This window comes from Calypte anna, chromosome 27, assembly GCF_003957555.1.
Source record: "Calypte anna isolate BGI_N300 chromosome 27, bCalAnn1_v1.p, whole genome shotgun sequence".
Taxonomy (NCBI): Eukaryota; Metazoa; Chordata; class Aves; order Apodiformes; family Trochilidae; genus Calypte; species Calypte anna.
Window position 1 is genome coordinate 3,073,479 of NC_044272.1, and position 26,045 is coordinate 3,099,523.

The window sequence follows — 26,045 nt, forward strand, 5'->3', positions numbered from 1 at the left end:
CTCCTCTATGTCTTCCCTGCACCAGATGTGACAAATTCAGGATGTTTTTTAAAAGCAATAATTTGGGCTGAGGGAATTCATCCCATTCCACAGGAATCTCTGGCTCCAGCAGTCTCCTTCCTTCCACATCACCCCATGGATGGACCTACTTGGACTTGGGGGGGTGGCAAGAATCCCAACCAGAACCCATCCCCTTGCCCAAGGAGCCAAGAAATGGGACTTTTTTCTATGGATCCAGCAGAACCTTGGGAATACTCAGACCTTGGAGACACTTCAGGATGGTACTAATCCTCCTGGTGATTCCCGGGAGGAGCAGGGCACTGGAATAAGGATCTTGGATGCTGGGGGTGGATCTGCAGCATCCCAAACATCCCAAAGGGACTTGTGACTCTGAGGGACCCTCAGTGGAAACTTCAGGAGTGTCCATTGGGATTCAATCCTGCCCAGCCCTGGGATAAAAGACCAGAAAAAAAACCCAAAAAACCAAACCAAAACAAAAATGACAAGAGGAAGCAGAAAGAGCAGAGCTGGTGTGAGGAGGCAGAAGGAAAAGCCAGGGCAGGGTGTCCCTTCCCCACTGAAGCCCCCCCTGAGCTCAGCAGCGTGTGGCTAGCAAGGGACCCGAGGTGGCCACTGCTGGGTGACAGCAATCTGGAGCGTGGGACCCTCGAGGGGCAGCTCAGGGCCCACTGGTGACAGCCATGGGGGAGTGGGACTGCTGCCATCCCTCCCGCAGCTCCGCGTCCCTCACAGGGGCAGGGATGCGTGTCACCTGCGGGACACGGGCCCTGTGTCACGCGTGTGACAAGGCAGGACCCCTTGTCACCCACGAGTCACGGGTGGCCTGTGGTCCGCGGGACACCCCGCATCCCCGGGGCTCAGAAGCCGCTGCCCCCCCCCCTCCACCCCCGCAGCACCCCCGCATCCAGGCCCCCGCCGGTCCCGCGGCCCGGGAGGACCCGTGGCTGCCCCGGGAGGCGGCCCAGAGCCCGGGGCCTCCTGAACGGGCCGGGCCGGGCCGAACCTGCGGGATGGGGTGGGGTGGGTGCGGGAGGTGGAGCGGGCGGTGAGCGGAGGGTCCCGGGGGGGGGTAAAAGGGGGGTGGGTGAGGGGTGCGGGGGGTGCCGGGCAGGGGCCGATCCGCGGCACCGCATCAATCACCCCTCGCCCCGCCCCTCCGGCGCTGATTGACGCGGCGGCAGCCAATGGGAAGGGCCCATGCCCCGGGCTCAGCCAATGGGGGCGGGGGGAGGGCGGAAGGTCCCCACTTCAAGGGTGGTTGAGCGGCGCAGGTAGGTGCGGGGCGAGGCGCTGTCGGTGCGGGGCGGCTCGGGGGGGGTGCGGGGAGGAGGGACCCCGGGCCGGGGGCTTTCGGGGGTGGGTCGGTACCGAGTGGGGGGCGCGAGGGTCCCCTCATCGCCTGCGGGCAGCACCAGGCCAAGTCCTGTCGTTCCCCCCCCCCCCCTCTGCTTCCCCGCTGCCGTCCTCCCGCAACTTGGCTGCGGGGGCTGGGGTGGGGGGGAGGGAGATAGGGGGGGGGGGGGAGGCCACCGAGGCCACCCCGGGGAGTTGGGGGCCGAGGTTGGTTTTTGGGGGGTGGAGGGGGTGGGCCGAGCTGAGGGCCCGGGGCGAGCTCCGCCCCGCAGCGCTGCCCGGGGTGGGGGGGGCCGGGCCGGCTCCGTGCGGTGCGGGGATCCCCCCCTTCCCGCCCCGGGCCTCCATTTTAGTCCGGGGAAGCAAGGCAGGGCCTGGGGGGGCTTCTAGAAGGATCCCGGGAACGCAGCCCCCCGGTCCCCCGCACCACTGGGCCGGGCTCTGGGTGCTGCGGGGCCCCGGGGCGGGATGGAGGTAAAGGGGGTAGGGGAGAGGCGGGGTGGGTGTGCGGGGTGCCAGCGATGCCCTCCTAATGCTGACAGCAATTTTAAATTTTTTTTTTTAATCTTTTTATTTTATTTTTTGTAATTTTTATTTTTTTTCTAGCTCAGGTCCTGGATTTTTCCACCTTCTCAACTAAATAAATAAGAAACTTGCAGCCCTACCAAAACGTCGGCAAAAGCTGGAAGGATCCGGAGCCCCTCGTTGAGCACCTGGACCACAGGTGGTGAGGATGGGCATGGCCAAGATGCCCACCAAGGTATGGTCACCTCTGTCTCCCCACCTGGGTGGGTTGAGGCTCAACTTTGGGGGGGGCTGCAAATCCCCTCCCCAACCCTCCAGGTTGGATGGGCTGAGTTGCTTTTCCAGGGGGTGTTCTAGTTCCTGAGGGTGTGGGATGGGTCTGGAGCTCTGCAGGGAGTTTCTTGGGGAATGGGGAACTTGAAAATGGAGGTTTGGGAAGATGGCTGGAAATGGGGATTCATCCCCTGGGTGTGCAAGGTGTTTTATTTCCAACCAGTTCCAGTGCCTGTTTGCAGTGAGGAGATGTGTAGCCTTCTCTTGGGGGTGTGTATTTCCTGGTATTAGCTGTCCTTGTATGCAACAGCACTGAGACATCAAGGTATGGCTTGCCTGGGAAAAGAAAGCTCTATTTCCCCCCCACCTTCTTTCCTGGATCCTTTAAACCTAAGGTTTACATCACTCAGGTCCTTTTTACTTGCTCTTTTATATATACTTAAAATATCAAGGGAGTTTTATCTGTACCTGTCAGAGTGGTCTTGGCTTTGTCCCAGGAAAACAGAAGGTCTCTCACCCTTTCTTTTTGGTGCTCAGATTTCTGTGTTTCTGCCTTCCCCAGGGGGGAAATGGTCACCGAGCTGCTGGGTGTGGAGTGGAGGGTGGCAAGGGTTTTGCTGATGCCTGTTTTGAAGTCACCTCTTCCCTTGCTAATGTTATTACAGGTTAAGAATCATGGTTTAAATGCACAGGTACAGCCCTCAGGTTCCATGAAGCTGAATAAAATCTAAAGGGAAGGATATTTCCCTCTTTTCATAACTCTACAAGCCAAAGCAGGCTGACTTTAGGCCAATTATGGAGGCTGAATTTAGAGCAAATTCTCTTGTAATGGGAAAACCAAAAATCTTTGCTCAATCCTTTCACACTGACCTTAAACAAATCTGCTCTGGTATCTGATCTCCAGTTGGCTAACACAACAGTAAAGGCTCTTATTCTTTGGACAAATAATAACATTTAAAATGTGAGCTTTAAAAAAGGACTTGAACTCCCTCCTACAAGTTCTGGAGGTTATCCCTAAATACCTGGGAAGTCTCTTTTGCTACAGCTCCTGCTGTAGGAAGTCAGGAGCTGATCTCTGCTGGAAACTGGTCCTTATTTCCAAAGCACCACATGGATAGATTGGCTCTACAGAGGTTTAGCACCTGGCTGTGTGGAGCTTGACACCCATTTTGGTGCTTGTGTGGCCCTTGGGTGCTGAGATTTCCTCCTGTGCCTCAGCTCCTGAGGCTCTGCAGCCATCCACAAGAGGTGATGTTCTAACAAAACGTTCTGATTCCAAACCTCAGCTCCTCAGCCTTGTGCTTCAGGCTGGAAAAAAAAAAAAAATCAAGTTGAAGAGAGCTTTAAGCCATTGGGAAATGGGGGGGATACAGTGTCACTTGTGTAGGGGGATTTGGGAGGGTGCTGGAGGCATCAGTGGGGTAGGGATGGGCAAGGGGGGAGGATAACACCAGATCCTGGAGCTGCTTCCCAGGAACTGGAAGGAGCTGTCTGTGTGTCCTGGTGTAGCCAGCTGGAGGGTGTAGCCAGGAGGATGTTCTGACTGTCCTGTGTCAGGCCAGCACATCCTCAGAGGTGTTCACTTCTTGTGGTGAGGATCTTGTTGGACCTTGCTGGGTTGTTTGGTGGGTTTTTTTTTGTGGTTTTTTGGTTTTTTTGGTTTTTTTTTTTTTTTTTTTTTTTTTTTTTAGTGTAGGAGTGTGTCATCTTTTCCTCTGCCAATTGCTTTAAAGCTTCTATGAGTCCATATTTGAGTGCCTGTCTGTCTTGCATCCCTGGTGTGTTCCCAAACTCCAGTGCCTGATGGCACTGTCCCAGTCTGCAATACTTTTTCATCATAGGACAACTCCTTTTCTTTAGCCTTTCCAAAGCTCTTTACCTGCAGCTCCTCAAAGGAGAGGGAAGGACCAGGAGGATCTTCCTGGGTCTTCACATCTAAAAGGCACAGGGAGAAATCTCCAGGCTCTGGAGCTCTCTGGGCTGTGGGGTTGGTTGCAGAAATGGGGGATTTGTTGCTGGTTTCCCTCTGGTTTTCTCTGCATTGCTTCTCCTGCATGAGACTTGTCCTAGGAAGTGGTCTTAATAAGCATGTAAGGACTTGACTTTTTCCACCAAGGATCTCTGATGTCTGTCTGTGCTGCAGATGGGGTTGGAACCAGGTAGATTTGGCCAGGACTGAAGGTTTTGCTATAAAACCCTGAAACTGGAAGCTGGGAGACTTGGGAACAGAAGTTCTTGGGGCACAGCTCTGCTCTTAGGATGCTGAGTGACTCTTGAGCATGACCAGAAGAGGAAATAATCTAAAGTCCTGGTTATCAGCTGTGTTTCAGTTAAACCACTGCTCCAGTTTGCAATTAAACTGAATTATTAGCAGCAGTAATAAAACAAAGCAGTAATTTTTTCCCCCCACCCCTCCAAGTCTGGAAATCCAAACAGCAATAGCATTGTTCCAAGTGCCCTCCAAGCAGAAACTTTCCTGTTAGTGGATCTGAAAAAGAATGTGTGAAAAAGAAGATTGTCCCATGAATTAATGACCAGAGACTCTTAAAAGTAATGTTAATTTTGTCACAGAGGGAGAGCTGTGGTGTCCCAGTGTCAAGTGATGGGAGCTTGGCCTTGGGGGGGGGGTCTGGGGTTTGCTGGAGAGCATGAGGTGCAGGACTTGGTAAAAACCCAAACTGTGGAGATGTTCTGCAAGCCTTGGCCATGGCTTGTGGATAAAGCAGAGCACATCAAGACTTTCTCAAAGTTGGGCTGAGCTGCACAGCAGGGATAAACCCAGTCCCTCTCTCAGCACTGTGCTGCTGAGGGTGTCTCCCCCCCCCATGCTTGTTTCTGGGCTGCTAATTCTGACTTGAATTTACCTGGAAACTCCTAATCCTGTCTGTCAGGCAGGGAAACTGAACATTACTCCTAGGAGGGGAAATAAAAGTGTGAAATGTCTATACAAAAGCTCTAAGGTTTGTTTTGATAGTGGGGTTTGGAAGGGTTGTCCCCTCAAACTCAATGAGCCTCTCTCTTAGAGTTTATAAGAGATTCATTTTTACACAGTTAGTGCAGGGTCACATTTCCTTCTTCTCTCCCTTAACTTTGCTTTCCTTCCTCCTTTTCCATGACAGAAGAAATGGAAGGAATGGAATTTTAAAATGCTGTCACCTCAGTTATTCTGTTATTCATACATGTGCTGGTTTACTGCTCATATCACTGAATTGGTGAGGCCGCACCTGGAGTATTGTGTCCAGTTCTGGGCCCCTCAGTTCAAGAAGGACAGGGAAGTGCTTGAAAGAGTCCAGCGCAGAGCTACTAAGATGATTAAGGGAGTGGAACATCTCCCTTATGAGGAAAGGCTGAGGGAGCTGGGTCTCTTTAGTTTGGAGAAAAGGAGACTGAGGGGTGACCTCATCAATGTGTTCAAATATGTAAGGGGTGAGTGTCAGGGAGATGGAGTTAGGCTTTTCTCAGTGGTGACCAGTGATAGGACAAGGGGTAATGGGTGTAAATTGGAGCACAGGAGGTTCAAGTTGAATATCCAGAAACATTTTTTTCCTGTAAGGGTGACAGAGCCCTGGAACAGGCTGCCCAGGGGGGTCGTGGAGTCTCCTTCACTGGAGACATTCAAAACCCGCCTGGACACGTTCCTGCACGATGTACTCTAGGTGGCCCTGCTCTGGCAGGGGGGGTTGGACTAGATGATCTTTCGAGGTCCCTTCCAACCCCTAGGATTCTGTGATTCTATGATTCTATGAATCTCTGTAGGATACTCTAAAAAAAATACTGATTATCATAAAGGAAGTGTTGCCTTAATTCCTGTCATCCTGGGGCTTTTTAAGCAAAAAACTGATGGAACTGAAGCTTCCTGATGTCTCTCTTCTGGAGTTTCATACACTTGTGTTGTTTTGAGTAGATCTAAACCTGAGAATTTGTTGGCCTTTTCATGGGGGCTTGGGTGATACAGGGTCACAATTAAATGTCTATTTACAGACTTTACCTTCTGCAAATTGATAAAATTTGGCTATCAGTCCCCAGCTCGAGTTTGTGGTGCTGGACTGTGAGTACTCAGCCTTCTTCCTTGGAATTCTTCCCTGTATTCCCCCAAGTGATAGCAGCATCCATGAGGACTTTGGGGAGTCTTCTAGACCAAGTGTGTTGGTCTGATGCAAGAGTCTGGAGTATTTGAGCAGTTTTTGGCATGACCTGATGAGTCCAACCTCTTGGGCAAGGACTGAAAACTACAAGGATGAAGTTGTTACCTTCCTTAAACAGCCTTAGAATATTCCCAGCCTCTCAATCCTCTGGAAACCCTAGGAATACATCTCAGAGTGGAAACTATAGAAATACATTTTGCAGTGGAAACCATGATTGATTCCAAAGAGCTTCTTATTAGGTCATAATAACCAAAGCCCCTTTACTTCCCAGCAGATTAAAATAATTTCTCACCTAAGCCCAGGTGACAAAACAGCGTTGAGCTTGCAGGTATCCTAGAGCAGACTCCAATATGACACCAAGCAGCATGTGTTGGCCTTGCAATGATGGATGTCTGCATAAAAAAACTTGATCTGAATCATCACAGGGGTTTTCAAACAAGCTTTGATACTTATCACAGCATTATTTGGCTTTTTTAGTGAGCTGTACCTCAATTTCCTGTTTTTCCCAAGGAAACTAAAACTTAATCCATCAATCTGGAAGTCCTCAAGGTTTGTAGCTTGACCTTAGGATGCATTAGTAGAATAGAGACCTCCCTGATCAGGGAACTTCCAGGGATGCCATCTCCACCAGCATCTATTTATCTTCATGAGACCCTGGACTTTTTTTTTTTTTTCCTCTTTCTTTCCTTCCTAGTGAGCATTTTCCCCTAGCCCAGGTGACAAAACAGCTTTGAGCTTGAGAGGTGCAGGTGTCTTAAACTCCAGTATGACACTAAGCAACATGTGTTGGCCTTGCAATGATGGATGTCTGCATCCAAAAACTTGATCTGAATCATCATGGGGGGGTTCAGACAAGCTCTGATACTTATCAGAGCATCCTTTGGCTTTTTTAGTGAGTAGTAACCTCAATTTCCTGTTTCTCCCAAGGAAACTAAAACTTAATCCATCAGTCTGGAAGTCCTCAAGGTTTGTAGCTTGACCTTAGGATGCATTAGTAGAATAGAGACCTCCCTGATCAGGGAACTTCCAGGGATGCCAAGCTCCACCAGCATCTATTTATCTTTATGAGGCCCTGGATTTTTAATTTTTTTTTCCTCTTTCTTTCCTTCCTAGTGAGCATTTTCCCCTAGCCCAGGTGACAAAACAGCTTTGAGCTTGAGAGGTGCAGGTGTCTTAAACTCCAGTATGACACTAAGCAACATGTGTTGGCCTTGCAATGATGGATGTCTGCATCCAAAAACTTGATCTGAATCATCATGGGGGGGTTCAGACAAGCTCTGATACTTATCAGAGCATCCTTTGGCTTTTTTAGTGAGTAGTAACCTCAATTTCCTGTTTCTCCCAAGGAAACTAAATCTTAATCCATCAATCTGGAAGTCCTCAAGGTTTGTAGCTTGACCTTAGGATGCATTAGTAGAATAGAGACCTCCCTGATCAGGGAACTTCCAGGGATGCCAAGCTCCACCAGCATCTATTTATCTTCATGAGACCCTGGACCCTTCTTTTTTTCCTCTTTCTTTCCTTCCTACTGAGCATTTTCAGAATATCTGGGCTTTTCTTAATACCACTGGGCACTTTTCTTTCTGTAATGGTGAAGAATATCAGCAGAACAATGGGCACTGCACAGGTTACTTTTCTTGTTGCTGCTTTGAATTTGCTCAATTCCAAGTCTTGAATTTTCTGAAGCCTCTGTGGCCACTGACATTGGAGTTTGGAGCTTTGTTTGGGATCTCTTAACGAGGTTGCAAATGAAAATGCAAAAATTTTGGAAGTCTCATCACTGTCTTTGGTGCTCAGGATCTTTCCTCCCTTCAGGATGTTTCTCAAACCCATTTGGCGTTTTTGCAGGCTCCAAAGTCTCCCTTATCATGTTTAATATAGTTACAACCATCAATATTTTAATGTATAGAGACTGAGGCAGGTACAGCCATGAGGATTGGTTGGTAGAGGCAATGAACCTGTGCTGGAAAGTGAAGGGAACATGAGGGGACATCACACTCTGTTTTTGTTGAGCCTTGTGGTTTGTCTGGTCCTGATGCTTTGTGGGAGAAGGGGACCCCAAAGTGACTTAAAGGATGGTGCTCCACAAATGCTACTTTGAATTTGCTGAATTCCAAGTCTTGAATTTTCTGTGGCCACTGACATTGGAGTTTGGAGGTTTTTTTGGGTCTCTAAGAAGGCTGCAAATGAAAATGCAAAAAAAATTCTGGCTTTATCTGTAGGATGTCTCATCTTTGGTGCTCAGGATCTTTCCTCCCTTCAGGATGTTTCTCAAACCCATTTGGCATTTTTGCAGGCTCCAAATTCTCCCTTATCATGTTTAATATAAGTATAACCATCAATATTTTGTGTATAGAGACTGAGGCAGGTACAGCCATGAGGATTGGTTGGTGGAGGCAATGAAAGAAAAGCCAAGGTGCTGATCGGGTATGAGGGGACATGAGACTCAGTTTTTGTTCAGCCTTGTGGTTTGTCTGGTCCTGATGCTTTGAGGGAGAGGGGGACCCCAAAGTGATTTAAAGGATGGTGCTCCACAAATGCTACTTTGAATTTGCTGAATTCCAAGTCTTGAGTTTTCTGTGGCCACTGACCTTGGAGTTTGGAGGTTTTTTTGGGATCTCTTAACGAGGTTGCAAATGAAAATGCAAAAAAAATTCTGGCTTTATCTGTAGGATGTCTCATCTTTGGTGCTCAGGATCTTTCCTCCGTTCAGGATGTTTCTCAAACCCGTTTGGCATTTTTGCAGGCTCCAAAGTCTCCCTTATCATGTTTAATATAAGTATAACCATCAGTATTTTGTGTATAGAGACTGAGGCAGGTACAGCCATGAGGATTGGTTGGTGGAGGCAATGAAAGAAAAGCCAAGGTGCTGATTGGGTATGAGGGGACATGAGACTCAGTTTTTGTTGAGCCTTGTGGTTTGTCTGGTCCTGATGCTTTGAGGGAGAGGGGGACCCCAAAGTGACTTAAAGGATGGTGCTCCACAAATGCTACTTTGAATTTGCTGAATTCCAAGTCTTGAATTTTCTGTGGCCACTGACATTGGAGTTTGGAGGTTTTTTTGGGTCTCTAAGAAGGCTGCAAATGAAAATGCAAAAAAAATTCTGGCTTTATCTGTAGGATGTCTCATCTTTGGTGCTCAGGATCTTTCCTCCGTTCAGGTTGTTTCTCAAACCCATTTGGCATTTTTGCAGGCTCCAAAGTCTCCCTTATCCTGTTTAATATAGGTATAACCATCAGTATTTTGAGTGTATAGGGTCTGAGGCAGGTACAGCCAGGAGGATTGGTTGGTGGAGGCAATGAAAAAAAAGCCAAGGTGCTGATCAGGTATGAGGGAAATCACAGTTTTTGTTGAACCTTGTGGTTTGTCTGGTCCTGATGCTTTGAGGGAGAGGGGGACCCCAAAGTGATTTAAAGGATGATGCTCTTTATGGGAATTTGCTGGGGGGAGCTGCTCCTCCTCATGAAAAGCATCTCAGGAGCAGTGAGAAAAACTCTGTACTGGTGCAGGAATACCCAGGTGACCTGGAGGAGATGTTGCAGCATGACTTGGAATGGAAAATAAACTCCAGAAAGGCTTTAAAAAGGTCCCTGTCAGAGGTCAGTGCTGTCTTAGTTGAGTTTGGGCAGCAATTTTTGCTACATCATCTCCAGGTAAGGTTGGCTGATGAAATAGTTGTTTCTGTGCTGCAGGAAAATCCAGAAATGTCCCAAGACTGTCAAGCAGAGGTCTCAGCTCTTGGTTGGGTTTGCCTGAATGAGCAGAAAATTCAGAGTGACCAAAAGCTTAGAAACTTGAATTTCTTCAGCCAAGAGATTGCCTTCCCTCTTCTTTTGCAGTATAAAAATGCAAAAAAAATTCTGCTTTTTTTAGCCCAAGAGAATTGAAGGCAGATTTAAAAATAAATAACAAACCCTTAGATGTGTGTCTGCTGTTTTAGGGCTTTTGAAGAGCTGAAGAGCTCAGGAAAAAGTGTGAAATTGCCTTCAGAAACACAATTTCTGAACAGAATTTATTTTCCTGGTAGCAGTGTCCTGAGCTCCTCCTTGGCACAGTTTCCCCATTGACTTGAAGCCCAGTTCAGGCTCATTTATTTTATTTTTTTTTTTCATTTACTGCAGGAAATTCTGGGCTAACTGGTTGTCTGCACCTCCTTGTGTTAAGGGAAAAAAAAAACCCCAACCTTTGGTCTTTGTGTTGGACATTTTGCTTGAAAAACCCTTAAATATGAGCTGAGTTTTGAGGAAATTTGTGGCACTTTTGGAGCAGTTTTGGCTGCAAATGGAGGTGACCCCAGAAGCCCTTAGAGAATCCCTCAGGAATTTAATTGCTGCTGGATTTATCACCCCAAGAAATCAGCAGCATGGCAGTTCCAGGCTGGGATTTGTTAAGGAATATATTGGATTTTCAAGAGATTCTTAACTCCAAAGGTTTCCTGAAGGAGGGAGCGTTGTTTTCCCTCTCTTGTGGGGTTTGGAGCAAGAGGAGGGGAAAAAAAAACTTGTGTGTCTGTGCTGCATAATGCAGAGCAGGATGGGCTGAGCTGGGAACAGAGGCTCCTCACAGGCTTACCTAACTCTGCAGTGAGACAGCACACCTTGGGGGGCTTTCTTTTTACTTTTTTTCTTTTTTTTTTCCCTTTCTTTTTCTTTTTTCTCCTTTTTTTCGATTTTTTTCTTTTTTTCTGTTTCTTTTCCTTTTCCTTTTTCCTTTTCCTTTTTCCTTTTCCTTTTTCCTTTTCCTTTTTCCTTTTCCTTTTTCCTTTTCCTTTTTCTTTTTCCTTTTCCTTTTTTCCTTTCCTTTTCCCCTTTCCTCTTTTCCTTTCCTCTTTTCCTTTCCTCTTTCCTTTCCTCTTTTCCTTTCCTCTTTTCCTTTCCTCTTTTCCTTTCCTCTTTTCCTTCCTCTCTTTTCCTTCCTCTTTTCCTTCCTCTCTTTTCCTTCCTCTCTTTTCCTTCCTCTCTTTTCCTTCCTCTCTTTCCTTCCTCTCTTTTCCTTCCTCTCTTTTCCTTCCTCTCTTTTCCTTCCTCTCTTTTCCTTCCTCTCTTTTCCTTCCTCTCTTTTCCTTCCTCTCTTTTCCTTCCTCTCTTTTCCTTCCTCTCTTTTCTTTTTCTTTTTTTCCTTTTTTTCCTTTTTTCCTTTTTTCCTTTTTTCCTCTTTTCCTCTTTCCTCTTCTCCTCTTCTCCTCTTCTCCTCTTCTCCTCTTCTCCTCTTCTCCTCTTCTCCTCTTCTCCTCTTCTCCTCTTCTCCTCTTCTCCTTCTTCTCCTCTCTTCTCCTCTCTTCCTCTCTTTCTCCTCTTCTCCTCTTCTCCTCTTCTCCTCTTCTCCTCTCTTCTCCTCTCTTCTCCTCTTCTCCTCTTCTCCTCTTCTCCTCTTCTCCTCTTCTCCTCTTCTCCTCTTCTCCTCTTCTCCTCTTCTCCTCTTCTCCTCTTCTCCTCTTCTCCTCTTCTCCTCTTCTCCTCTTCTCCTCTTCTCCTCTTCTCCTCTTCTCCTCTTCTCCTCTTTTTTTTCCTCTTCTCCTCTTTTTTCCTCTTCTCCTCTTTTTTTCCTCTTCTCCTCTTTTTTTCCTCTTCTCCTCTTTTTTTCCTCTTCTCCTCTTTTTTTCCTCTTCTCCTCTTTTTTCCTCTTCTCCTCTTTTTTCCTTTTTCCCTCTCTTTTCCCTCTAAACCCAAGTCCCTGGGCCATCCCCTCTCTCTGTACCACCACCCACTGCTGTAGCTTTTCCCTTTTGCAGCCAGATGATGCTCTAAATCCCCTTTTTAGCACCCAAACTGCCTTCCTAGTGCAGAGGCAGCAGAGCTGAAGTGAGGGGGAAGTAAAGAGCAATAAACCCAGAACAAAACTTGCCATCAAGTCCCAACCTGGGGGGGTTTGTGTCCCCTCTGGGTGTGTTGGTGGCCATTCCCTCCTTGTGCTGGGGGACAGCTGGATGTCACCCTCCTGCACATGGCTAAAACTGAAGGTCAAAGAGGTCAAATGGTTCTGCAGTCCCGTGCTGATTTATTTTCTTTTTTTTTCCCTCTTCTTCTTCTCCCTCTGGGTGCATCCTCTGCTTGTAGGGAGATGGAGTTGGTTGGGGAGGAGGAGGAAAAATCCTTATGGTGCTATGGAAAAGCCTCTCCTGCTCGGTTTCAGCTCACAATTCCTGTTTTTTCCCGATTTTATTTGGAATAAAACCCCTTGGAGGCACCGGGGGCTGCATCCCCCTTGGCAGAGATGCTGGGACCATGCGGACCCCCCCCCAAGTCTCAGGGATTCGGAGCCTTTAGAGGGCTCGGAGGGCAAAGGGGGGGTCTGGGGGGGGGGGTTCGTGCAGTTTAGGGGTCTGGACCCGAATTTGCAGCAACACCTCGGAAAGCTGGGAGGGGTCCGGGGGGGTTTTGGGTGTTGTTGATGGGGAGGGGGTTGAGTGGGATTTGGAGGTGAAGTTTTTGGGGAAAAAAGCTGAAAAGCTCGGCAGGGGAAAAATGGGAATAAGGCGGTGAAAAGCGTCTGGGACTGCAGGTGGAGAGGGAAAAGCGAAGTGGTTGGGGGGGTTAAAGGGGGGGGAGGGAAACGCTTGAGCCAGTGGAAGTTTTTCTGCAGGGAGCAGGCTCAGAAATGGCAAAACAGGAAGTGATGTTTTGGGGATGGAAACGCTAAAAACGGTGAAATTCTGTCTAGGTTGTAGTCTGCCCCTCAGGGTGGGGGTGTGCAGCGGGAAGTGGGGTGTGCGGGGTGTGTGTGTGTTTTGGGGGGGTGGGGAGTTGCGGGGCTCCTTGGCCGCACGTGGCGTGGCCGGGGGTTGCGGGACTACATCTCCCAGCATGCCCCGCGGGGCCGCGCCATGCTGCGGGAGCGAAGGCGCCTGCGCGCTTCTTCGGGCCGAGCGCTCCCTGGCGGTGGGCGGCGGGGATGCAGCCCCCGCAGCGGCGTACGCGGCGGTCGGACAATAGGCACCGGGTCCGCCCCGCCCCCGCCTTATCCTCCCCCTATTACCCCCCCCCCCGCCATTTCCCCGCTCCGTCCCTCCTTCCCCTCCCCGTCGGCGCGGACGCCCCTCCCGCACTGCAGCTCCTCCGCTCGGCGGGAGCTCGGCGGGGCCCCCTGGCTGCGGGCGGGCAGCGGGCGCGGTGCTCACGGCGACCGACGGGGGCGCTGCGGGGCCCCCCCCTACTCCTCCTCCTCCGCTCCCCCCCCTCTTTCCCTTCCCCCCCCCCCCCCCCCCCCCCCCCCGGTGCATTCTCCGGCTGACGGGAGGGGGAGGGCAGAGAAGGAGCTCGGCCGCCATTTTCCGAGCCGCGCCGCCGCCGCGCTCGCCCGGAGCGGGGGGGAGCCGGGGGGAGAAGAAAAGCGCCGCAGCGTCCGCTCCGCCGCGCCCCGCCGGGCCCGCCCCGCCGCCGCCCAGCGCTCCGAGACGGGGGTGGGGGGGCCCCGCTCCCCCCCCCCCCCCCCCACCCCCTCCGTTCCGCGCCCGCCCGCCCGTCCGCCCCAACCCCGGACTGCGGCCGCCGCTCTGCACCCGCCGAAGGAGACGGGCGAGCCCATCCCCCCTGCCCGAGGAGGCGGGGGGGGGGCGCCGGGGCTGCGGCCGGGGCTGGCGGTGCCCGCCCCGGTTGCGGCACCGCGGCTGCCCCTCGGCCGGGGTTTGTTTGCAAACTGCGCCCATTTTGTGGGGGGTGCCGAGCCCGCCCGGACCGCGCTCGCCGCTCGTCACGTGGTAGGTGCCGCTCGCCCCGTTCCGCGCCGCTCCGCGCCCGCCGCCTCCCCCGCCGCCCCTTTGTTAGCGCCGCCGCGCCCCGCCGGGCCCCGCTGCGGGGCGGCCGCCGCGCCCCAACTTCTCCACCCGGCGGGAGGCGGCTCCCCCTACTCTACCCCCCCCCCCCCATCTCCCACCCCCCCAACCTCCTTCGCGCTGCCGGGGAAAGTGCGGGGGTCGCGGCGGGGGGAACCGGGGGGGGGGGTGTGCTGACCCGCCGGTCCGCTTCCCCCCCCCCCGCCTTTTCCCTCCGCCGCCGCCCCCGGTGCTGCGTCTCCCTCGGGTGGGGTGGGGGGGTGGGGGGGGGTGGCGCCACTTTAAATTGAAATCTCCGTCCCGGAGGCGCCCGGGTGGGCGGGGGGGTCCCGGCGGGCCGGGTCGGGGCCCCCTCACGTGGCCGGCGGCACCGCGGCGGCGGAGCCCCGGGGCCTCGTTCCCTTGCGGGAGGGGGGGGGAAAGGGACGGGGCGGCGGGGGTGGTGGTGGGGTGAAGAATCCCAATCCCTAACCTGCGGGGAGGGGTTGGGGTTGCGGGGGGGTGGGGGGAGATATAGAGGAGGAGGGGGGGGGGGGGGGGACGCGAAGTTTTAAAAGTAAACAGAAAAAAAAAAAAAATTAACATTGCATAACCTCAATCTTGCAAAACGCGCGGAGGGGAGCAGCTCCTCCGTCCCTAAATCCGCCCGGAAAATAGGAACGTCGCGGTCTCCGGTAATCCCGGTGGGCTCCCGGCCGCTGTCACCGGTGGCTGCGTGCGGGAGCCGCGGATGTGTCACGGTGCGCGATCCCCTTCTCCGGGGGATACAATAGCGTAATTTTTTCATGTGGGTTTGAGCCGCTAAGCCATTTTCCTGTATTTATTTTCCGCATGTTTTTTTTTTTAATTTATTTTTAATTTTTTTTTTTTTTTTTTGCCACCCCACCGAGCTGGAATTATTTTTTTCTCCAAACAAGCTGGAAGAGCGCGGCTCTCCCGAAATCCTTCCCGTGATCCGTATGTGTGTTTACTTCCATCGCGGGATTAGCCTCTTCCAGTGCTTGATTACAGAGAAATTTTGCCTCCTTTTGGGTCTGGCTTGCAGGAAAAATACAGCGGCCAAATTTATTGGGAATTGGCCTTTTTCTCCTTAAAAAAAAAAAAAAAAAAATCCCAAACCCGAGGTGTCATCTCTTTGCTGAGAGAATTTACGTACAGGTGGATAAAACCAGAGGCACCATATAGATTATATTGCCTGTTATGTAAAGTGCAGTGGAATGACAAACTGTAGTTTTCCATGAAACCGGTCAGGATATGGGAGGAACTGCAGGGTTGGTTTGTTTGTGGGGTTGTGTTTTTTTTTGTTGTTGTTGTTGTTTTTTGCCTTTTTATTTATTTTTTTTTTTTTTTTAATTTGTTTTGACCATTCTATTTTCAACTGGTTTTGGGCCATCTCGGTCCTGGTGGTTACATCATGTCATGTGTTGTGTGCGGTGTGATTTCTGCCTCGGAAAATAATTAAATAAAAATTAATTAATTAAAAGGAAAAAAAAACCAACAAAACAACAACAACAAAAAAAAAACCAACCAACCCGTTGGAGGTAGGAAAGTAGGAGAGGACTTGAGCCTTGGTACAGTCCCGCTGACGACAGGGCTATAAACCCCCTTTTTTTTGGGGGGGTAGTTAAGGTGTTACGTGTCTGCCTGTGTGTCACTGAACCTCGGCTGTAGTTAGGGCGCCGAGGAGCTGTTTATATAGCAGCGTTTTTCCCTTTAAAACCCTATTTGTCCTTTTTATAGCCTTTGTTTTCACGGAGGAACCTTCTGATGCTCTCAGCAGAACCCTCTTGGATTCTCATCCCGCCAGGGCTGCGGGGAGCAGCGTCCTTCAAGCTCATTTTATTTCTTTAATTGAACCTTTTAAATCAGCCGAGGTGACCCAGAGGTTCTGAAGGCAAAGCTTGGGGAACCCCCCCCCCCCTTCCAATGGGAAGAGGATCTTGGGGCTGCTCATTTTTCCTTCTCTGCTGTCACAGAGATCCAGGCTGCATTGGTTTTTTTTTTAATTATTATTATTTTTAAATACTTTTTTTATTTTTTTTCCTCTCGCCAGGCTGCCAAGGTAGCACAGCTGTGTAGGGCTTAATGGATTGATATGCTGCAGGAACAGTTAATTGTGGAACTGGGTTGTGATACTGTTACAAGCTGATTTGTAATGATTTAGCAATGGGGGTGACTTGTGCTCCCTCTTCTGAGGTGATAAAGCAGCAGATGACCAGGCAGATGTGGCTGCGTGTTCCTCTTACGCTTCCCCCTCCCACCCCCACCTCACCCCCCCCTTTTTTTCCCTTTTTTTTTCTAATTAATTAATTTTTTTAATGCTGTGTTTGAGTCTCATTTGCTCTCAGAGATCATCCGGTAACTGGAGAACTGGTGAAATTCTGACATCATGTGAGTCAGGGGTGAAAACTGAGCAGTTCTTTGACCAAAGTCACTTCCTTTTGCCCTGTTTATAACTGTGTTTTGTTTTTTGGTTTGGTTTTTTTTTTTTTTTGTCAACGCAACTGCCATTATCTAATGAACACCCTGAACAAAGCCTGTCTCTGGAGTTTCAGCACTCCACCCTTTTTTTTTTTTTTTTGCTCAGGCACTGAGTGATGCATGTCCTTAAGGACCTCAAGAAAAGTCCTCTTTTCCAGGGAGAATAAAACTTAATGTATAGGGAAGTAAAGATAAGGCCTGAAGCAAGGAAGGGAGGGGGTAAAGCCTGGGGAGAAAGTGCAAGCAACACATATTTTAATTTGTGGGCCTTCTCCCTTCCCCCTCTATAAATTTCCATTTCTAGAAAATATTTTTTTCTTCTTTTTTTTTTGAGGGTAGGGCAGTGATAGAGCTGCCCATCCCCAATTAACACCACTTGATTTTTCAGGGTTTTGGCTTTTTTTTTTGCTCAGGCACTGAGTGATGCATGTCCTTAAGGACCTCAAGAAAAGTCCTCTTTTCCAGGGAGAATAAAACTCATTGTATAGGGAAGTAAAGATAAGGCCTGAACCAAGGAAGGGAGGGGGTAAACCTTGGGGAGAAAGTGCAAGCAACACATATTTTAATTTGTGGGCCTTCTCCCTTCCCCCTCTTTATAAATTTCCATTTCTAGAAAATATTTTTTTTCTTTTTTTTTTTTTTTTTGAGGGTAGGGCAGTGATAGAGCTGCCCATCCCCATTTAACACCACTTGATTTTTCAGGGTTTTGGCTTTTTTTTTTTGCTCAGGCACAGAGTGATGCATGTCCTTAAGGACCTCAAGAAAAGTCCTCTTTTCCAGGGAGAATAAAACTCATTGTATAGGGAAGTAAAGATAAGGCCTGAACCAAGGAAGGGAGGGGGTAAAGCTTGGGGAGAAAGTGCAAGCAACACATATTTTAATTTGTGGGCCTTCTCCCTTCCCCCTCTTTATAAATTTCCATTTCTAGAAAATATTTTTTTTTTTTTTTTTTTTTTTTTTGAGGGTAGGGCAGTGATAGAGCTGCCCATCCCCAATTAATACCACTTGATTTTTCAGGGTTTTGGCTTTTTTTTTTGCTCAGGCACTGAGTGATGCATGTCCTTAAGGACCTCAAGAAAAGTCCTCTTTTCCAGGGAGAATAAAACTCAATGTATAGGGAAGTAAAGATAAGGCCTGAACCAAGGAAGGGAGGGGGTAAAGCTTGGTGAGAAAGTGCAAGCAACACATATTTTAATTTGTGGGCCTTCTCCCTTCCCCCTCTTTATAAATTTCCATTTCTAGAAAATATTTTTTTTCTTTTTTTTTTTTTTTTTGAGGGTAGGGCAGTGATAGAGCTGCCCATCCCCATTTAACACCACTTGATTTTTCAGGTTTTTGGCTTTTTTTTTCTTTTTTTTTTACCTGGACTTTGTGGGAAGCAGGTGGGCCAAGCTATGCCTAAATCTGAATTTAACTCAGAGGAATTGTCTCTGGTGGATCACACAGCCATTTAGGCCAAATAATAAGGAAGTTCTGCAGGCATACCTCTCCTCCAAGTGTTTTAACACTTCATTAAAAAGAACCTTTTAGCATTTGGGCTAAATGGCAGGTGAGCTGAGAAGCCCCATTTCCGTTGTTGCATTTTATAAACACCGTGTCCCTGCTCCCAACTTCCAGGAATACAATGTCTTGCCTGGAATAAAAAAGCAGCAAAGATTTCCAGCCTGCTGTTTAGTTGATGAATCCCTTTCCTTGTAAATAGCAGTTTTGCTGGACCTTCAAGGACAGAGTTTTCTCTTGGCAAATCATTTCAATTGGGCTTTTCTGGTTTTTCTCAGCTGGGCAAGAAGTTGTCATAAAGCAGCAAAGAGTCCTGGGGATGCAGGGCTTGAGTAAACATAATTCCATTAAACCCTGTGCATGGGTTCTTCATCCAGAGCTGTGTTTTGGGAAGGGGCTAAGTTTGGATAAAAGTCCTCTGCAGTTTTCAAAGCAAGCTGGGAAATAAATGTGTATCTCCCCTTGCCATGAACTGCTGTTAGCAGATGGCTGCCAAAATATAACTTGGTTTAGAGAATGAGCCCAGCAGTGAAATGGGATATGCTAATAGCCACCCAGAGATAATTCTGGAGGGGAGAGTTTTGACAGTGCAATTGCTGAATTTAATGATGAAACTCTGCTGTTTGTCTAATGATATGGGGGGAAAAAAAGGGTAAGAAAATCCCCATCTGAGGAGAGGAAATGGGAGTAGCTGTCAGCTTGAACAAGCCTTGTCTTCATCTGTGCCTTCATCTCTTGCTGCAAACTCATTTTTTTGCAGAGTGGGTGGAAAGGCAAGTGTTAAATGGACCCGTTTTATCAACATTTTAATTGAAATCCTTCCTTCTGTATCAAGAGCTGCCTGAGGCCTCAGAGCCCTCAGCAGAAATAGGCAGATTTCTTGTTTTCAGCTCCCTCCAACATTACAGGAGTTCTCTCTGCAATCTTTAAACTTCCTGTTGAGGTCTGTAGTGACAGAGGATATAGTGGGAAAGGTTACTGAGATGTTGCCTGACACGAAATGAGAAGCAGCAAACCTTGAGCTCAGGCTGTAATTATGGCCCCTAAAAAGGAACCTGTGATGTCTGCTTGAACATCACCTTCCATGAAATGAGTCTCTCTCTTCTGGAGTTCATGTCAGCTTGTTTTTAGTTGCTGCCATGGCTGTCTTTGTGGATTGTTCTCTCTCCTCTGAGATCCGAGGAGGAATAAAAGCTGAGGTCTGCAGTTAGCTGAGCACACATGTCCTGGAGAACTGTGTTGTGAACTCCATTCAAAAGAAGGTATTTAAACTCAGCTGGAAACCAGTCTCCTGGATTGGGCAGGGATCTGGTGACTGGAGCCACTTCATTTTGCTCCTCTCTATTCTGCTCTTTCTTCTTGAGGACACTGCCAGTTAATGCAAAGCACTTGAAAAGATTATTTTAATTTTTTTATTTTTTTTTTTAGTGACAATCTCTGCCTTGTTTAAAAACAGAGTCTTAAGGTGCTGACATTAATGGGGTGGGGGTTAAAAGTTTTGGGAACAGTCCTAGGCTTTTGAGCAAAGGTTGGTGGTGCCACAGCACCTGGTGAATGAAAATGTGTCTTGAAAATCAAAAGGCAATTCTGTTTTTTGTTTAACTTGCTCCCTGAGTCCTGAGTTCAGGTTTTCATATTTCCTGGGCAGCTTGCCCAGATTATACGAAAGAAAAACAAAAAATCTCTCTGATACTGGATGGAGGGAGACCTGGATTTCACAATTAAAGCTTTTTCTTTTTCCTTTCTTTTTTCCTTTCTTTTCCTTTTCTTTTTTCCTTTCTTTTTCCTCTTCTTTTCTCCTCTTCTTTTCTCCTCTTCTTTTCTCCTCTTCTTTTCTCCTCTTCTTTTCTCCTCTTCTTTCTCCTCTTCTTTTCTCCTCTTCTTTTTCTCCTCTTCTTTTCTCCTCTTCTTTCTCCTCTTCTTTTCTCCCCTTTTTCTTTTCTCCCCTTTTTCTTTTCTCCCCTTTTTCTTTTCTCCCCTTTTTCTTTTTCCCCTTTTTCTTTTTCCCCTTTTCTTTTCCCTTTTCTTTCCCCTTTCTCTTTTTCCCCTTCTCTTTTCCCCTTTCTCTTTTTCCCCCTTTCTCTTTTTCCCCTCTCTTTTTTCCCCTCTCTTTTTCCCCTCTCTTTTTCCCCCTCTCTTTTTCCCCCTCTCTTTTTCCCCCTCTCTTTTTCCCCCTCTCTTTTTCCCCCTCTCTTTTTCCCCCTCTCTTTTTCCCCCTCTCTTTTTCCCCCTCTCTTTTCCCCCTCTCTTTTTCCCCCTCTCTTTTTCCCCCTCTCTTTTTCCCCCTCTCTTTTTCCCCCTCTCTTTTTCCCCCTCTCTTTTTCCCCCTCTCTTTTTCCCCCTCTCTTTTTCCCCCTCTCTTTTTCCCCCTCTCTTTTTCCCCCTCTCTTTTTCCCCCTCTCTTTTTCCCCCTCTCTTTTTCCCCCTCTCTTTTCCCCCTCTCTTTTTTCCCCTCTCTTTTTTCCCCTCTCTTTTTCCCCTCTCTTTTCCTTTTCCTTTTCCTTTTCCTTTCCTTTTCCTTTTTTCCTTTTTTCCTTTTTCCTTTTTTCCTTTTTTCCTTTTTTCCTTTTTTCCTTTTTTCCTTTTTTCCTTTTTTCCTTTTTTCCTTTTTTCCTTTTTCCTTTTTTCCTTTTTCCTTTTTTCCTTTTTCCTTTTTCCTTTTTTCCTTTTTCCTTTCTTTTTCATTTTCTATTTTCTTTTTCTTTTTTTTTTTTTTCAGTCTGTCAGACTGCTTCTTTGTCCAAATGTCCCATGATTATTTTTAAAACCACATTCCTTTCTTTTTGGCTGTAAACAACTTTGCTCTGAAGACTGACTTACCAGCAATGGATATTTTTCTCTTCATCTTTCAGGTGAAAGCATTTTCCCTTGTAATTCTACAACTTCCCAGACTTCATCTTCTTTTCTGCCTTTTCTTTTTGCTTTCAGATATCCTATTGATATCCCTTCCCTACTTCAGATTATGCAATTCCTTTGCTTTATTTATATCCCAGGAGAACTCACAGGCACAAGAGAAAATTGTTCTTCAAGGAGGAGGCCTCTAGAGTTGCCTAAAAGATTTTGCCACTCCTGCAGCCCAGCAAGTGGGAACAGCAGCTTTTATTTTCATTTTCAGGGCTGCTGGTTGGAAACAAAGGCTGTAAAAGCAGAGCTCAGTAATATCTTTATTTCTTCCACTGCCTAAGTACCATTTGCTGGGATGTTCTTAATATTAAAAATCTTATTTTTATTTTTTTTTTTCCTCCCTGAGAGATTAGGTGTGAGTCTGTAGTGTTAATACACATGAAAGGGACTCATGGATATATTTTAAAAATCTGTTGTTCTTACATATGTTCTTTTTTCATGAATATTTAAAGAAAAAAAGGCTGTTTCCCAAATGTAGGTCATGTAGAGTCTGTCAAACTGCACATGGTAGCTGACTTATCAATAAGTTTATCATCCTATCCTTGCCTGTCACATTTCTTTAATTAAGCTTTAAGAGTTACTTCTCATGGAAATCTCTTTCTAACTTGGCAAACATCTGTCTTACAGCTCTTAAAATGTTGAAAGGTGATCACAAAAGGCAGGGAAAGGATCTTTGATGCATAATAGGTATAACTTTTAGTAAATGTGCTTTTTTTTTTGTTGTGAAAAATACATCTAGGGCTCAGGGTGTGAAGTTTGGGTGTTGAGTTACCTGTATTTTAAGGTTGGAAGCATGGTGATGGATTTTGGGTGCAGAATAAAGTGTGTAGGGATTTTATTCTAACAAGTTGGGCTTTTTCTTTTTGCTTTTCTTTCTCTCTAAAGGACATTTGTAACCACACAATCTCAAGAGTTGGCTGCACTCTTGATTCAGAGTGGGGGAGGAGAGAGGAAGTGGGAATTGGTGTTATATTCACTTCCTTCAGGGTAGCTTTGCTTTTACTGCTTCTAATGGAGTCACCTTTCTGTAGAGACCCTGTGTGTTGGGAAGGGCACAGATTGGGAGGTGAAGGAGGTTTTGGGTGGGCATCGAGTGAGCTGGGGGGATGTTTGCATCTGAATTCAGGTTTTTTTTTTGTCTTTCATGTGTGGGTCAGAACTTTAGGCTCTGCATGGCCACCCCATAACCTCTTCTGTCTTTTTTTTCTCTTTTTTTTTTTTCTTTTTTCTTTCCTTTTCTCTTTCCTTTTTCCTTCCTTTTCCCTTTCCTCTTTCCCTTTCCTCTTTCCCTTTCCTCTTTCCTTTCCTCTTTCCCTTTCCTCTTTCCCTTTCCTCTTTCCCTTTCCTCTCTTCCCTTTCCTCTCTCCCTTTCCTCTCTCCCTTTCCTCTCTCCCTTTCCTCTCTCCCTTTCCTCTCTCCCTTTCCTCTCTCCCTTTCCTCTCTCCCTTTCCTCTCTCCCTTTCCTCTCTCCCTTTCCTCTCTCCCTTTCCTCTCTCCCTTTCCTCTCTCCCTTTCCTCTCTCCCTTTCCTCTCTCCCTTTCCTCTCTCCTTTCCTCTCTCCCTTTCCTCTCTCCCTTTCCTCTCTCCCTTTCCTCTCTCCCTTTCCTCTCTCCCTTTCCTCTCTCCCTTTCCTCTCTCCCTTTCCTCTCTCCCTTTCCTCTCTCCCTTTCCTCTCTCCCTTTCCTCTCTCCCTTTCCTCTCTCCCTTTCCTCTCTCCCTTTCCTCTTTCCCTTTTTTTCTTTTTTCTTTTATTTTTTTTTTTCCAGGTGGGTTTGGGCGAGTGCTTTGTAGGAGGAGATCAGGGGAAGTAAGGAGAGAACATCTTAGTGACCATAAAGAGCAGTCCCAATGTGGTTTGGCATCTGATGGGATGGGCAGGAATTTTGATTTTTGGATGGGTCCAGGGTTTAAACTGTAATTCAAGGAGTATAAATACACCAGGGAGATGGGTGTCTCACAGAACAGTGCTGGGAGGGGTTGAAGGCAGAGGTAGCCAAGTGACTCAGTGGCCATGGAGGACTTTGGTCTCTGGAGGGACCTCCCTGCTGGTGGGAGGGCATGGAGAGACCTTCAGGAGAGCAACTGGGATGGGTGTTTAGATGGGTAAGCAGAAGAAGAGCTATTGATACCTCCTGCATTCAAGACTTGGAGCTCCCCAGATCTCCTCATGAACCTCCCAGGTGTCTGGTTTCTCCCCCTGAATCACTTGTCACCAAGATTTCAGAGAGCAAAACTTCCTGTGGTCATTTTGGGCTTATTTTCTCAGCTGTTGCACAAAAAACACGTGCTTAAAAACCCAGTTCTTCTTTCATGGGCTGGCTGTAAAACTGAGTTTTAGAAGCAGACAGTCTTGAATAAGTCAGCATGCTGAAGGATTGGTTTCAGTGCTGTGGTGACCTGATAGCTGCTCTGAGTTCTAGTGTACCTCCTTTTATCCCTCATGCCTCTTCTAATGTCCCATTTTTACCTCAAACTTAAACCCTCTTTTCCACTCCTCTATGCTTAAAAAATTTCTAGGAGTTTTGAGCATTGGTGACAGGGGTGAAGCCACCTTGCATGTGCTCCTTGGGATGTGGTGGAAGATGGGTGAGTTCCCTGTTTTTAGCAGCTCACAGAGGTTTTCATCATTCCTCTGCTCATTAATACCAAGTGCTCTGGAAGTGCTTTAGTTTGAAAGGAGAAAATCCAAAGTGTGCTTGTGAATTTTGAATATTATCTGGAGATAACGTTGTAAATACCACTTGGCCTTCCAGAAGAAGGAAGATCCTTTTGGATCTTCCCAAGTGAAGTCCAGCACAAGATGTGATGCCGTGGCTGTTGAAGACAAGGTTGGATCTTTTACTGGAGCAGGGGTGGAACTGGAGGAATAATCCAGTTGCTTTGATGGTTGGCTACCAGCAGAACTTCTGCAGGAGGAGGAGAAGCCTCTTGGCCACTTGTGTAGAGTCGTAGACACTTGGTGGAGAAATACTGAAAAAAAAAGGGATCTGTGGGTGCTCATATCAATCTACTCATTTTGATGGGTGATAGCAGTTTGGGTAGGACTTGAGTCCCCAAGGCAGGCAAAATATTCAGGATAATTCTTGGAATTACTGCCAGAATTTGAAGGTTCCATGTGAACAAGTTCCCTTGTCCTGTTGCCTTCCCATGTTCCCTGTTAATAAGATCTTGCTCTCCAGTGTAATAATGCTTTAATAGCAACCAAAACTTAGAAACAGAGGGGGCAACATGCTTACAAATGGTTCCTAATATTTTTTCCAGTGTTTGTAAGTGTAGAGTTCCAATCCAGCGTTAGAAAAACCTGTTTAGCACCCAGGTAGTTTATAAGGACCTAAATAAAATATAAAAAAATCCCCACCCAGGAACTTTTGGAGCTCATTTTTATGCTATTAGAAGAAAGATTTATTCTTAAGGGCGACTTTCCAGGCTTCCAAAGGATTTTAAATGCTGTCCACTCAACTAAAAGTGAAGCCAAGGAGGGTTGCAGTAGCTTAGGAGGAGGATTTTCTTTTTCAAGTGAGCTTGCTAACCCGGAGGAAGAGGCAAGATGAAAGTTTTACTTCCGCTTTTCCGCTTCTGTTAATTTCATTAAAGTTGATGACGTCCAGATTTACTCTTAAAATACTCCTCAGCCAAGGTAAACTCCTAAACAGCTGGGCTGCAGTGCAAATATGTTCATGAAGAACCATTGCAACCAGCACCAAGTGGAGGTTTTTCTGGTTTTCTGCAGCGTGGGTATTTCCTAAACTGCTCTGGACATCTCAGTGCTGTGGTGGTGGTGAAGAGCATTGATCCAGAACCTTCCTTGGAAGACAGATCAGGGTGTTCCTGCAAAACTGAGAGCACTCCCCTTAGGAACACTCATTCCAAGTGTTCATGACTCTAGTGAAGGTCCTGGTAGGAGCTGAAGTGGAGGAAGTTTCATCTTTCTGACAGTTTTCCTCCCAAGGGAGTCCTCGCTACAAGTGGAAAGTTCCCTGCAAGTTCCTTTTAAATTTTTTTTTTCTTCTTCTTCCCTAAATAGTCATGCTCAGTCTTTATTTATGGAACCAAATGATGACTAAAAGACATTTTCAGTGGACACACAGTAAATTTGTAGGCACGAGGTGTAGAGTTGATCACAGAATATCCTGAATTCTGGCCAGCTTCTGAAGTCTGATCCCATCTCTGTTAAAAAAGCTTCAGGTTGGGTTTTTTTGTTGTTTGGTTGGTTTTTCATCAGTCCCTCTGTGAGTATATTCTTTCTTCCCTGTCTCCTTCCTCTAAATCAGCAGACTGGGTGAGTTAGCAAGACTGCAGATGGTCTCAGCTGGGGACCTGGTGAGGGACCTGCCAGCTGGCCAATGTACTTGCTCAATAAAAACCAAAGAGAGCAAATAACTTTGAGCTTGTCCTGTGGGCCTTCCCTCCATAGAGGGTTGGATTTCTTTCTCTTAACTCATCTCTGACTTTTCATTAAAAAAAAAAAAAAAAAGATTTTAGTACTTAGTGGGTTTCATCCCTGATATGTCTGTGGTCCCTATTAAGGGGAAGCACCTGGTGTAGGCGCTGGGGAGCAACTGTGGTAGAGCTGAATGAGGCTAGAAACAAAACTAGCTGATTAAATTTTGCTCATTTGACATACTTGAAGTGGAGCTAGTCCTCACTTTTCCTCTAAAGTGGTATAGTAATTTGGTCATTGGGGTGTGTTAATGAACAGCTCCAACAAGCTTATGCAAATGCATGTGAAATGAGAGGATTGGTGTTATCGGGCAAGAGATCAGGGCACCTTCTTAGGATTAAATTGACATTGAAATCATTTAGGGAGGTGCCAGATAAATTTGCAGCAAAAGGAAGAGAAGTAACTTTTGTACTGCAAAACCCTGTGCTGTGGGTTATGTGAATGCAGTTTAAGAAAACCAAACAATTTGAAAACCCAACAAAACGTTTTAAAAACCAATGACACTTTTTAATGATAATGACAGTAGATAAATGACCAGAAACTTGAAGGTGATGGAGGGGAAAAGTTGCAATGTACATGAATGGTTGGTTGGTTGGTTATTTTTGTTAACTAGTTTGACCTAGTTGAGTT

At 47.2% G+C, this 26,045-nt stretch overlaps 1 protein-coding gene across 4 annotated transcripts in view; it reads left to right on the forward strand.

Moving 5' to 3' along the window:
• The first annotated feature begins 2,043 nt into the window (after window positions 1–2,043).
• KANSL1 (KAT8 regulatory NSL complex subunit 1) overlaps window positions 2,044–26,045 on the forward strand; it is a 105,210-nt gene continuing 81,208 nt past the window's right edge. For 3 of the 4 annotated variants that reach the window (XM_030466099.1, XM_030466101.1, XM_030466102.1), the window contains exon 1: window positions 13,886–14,014. The gene's annotated coding sequence lies outside the window, so the exon portion shown is untranslated. Of the gene's footprint in view, window positions 2,135–13,885; window positions 14,015–26,045 lie in introns of those variants that run through there. The other variant, XM_030466100.1, reaches the window with a different exon arrangement.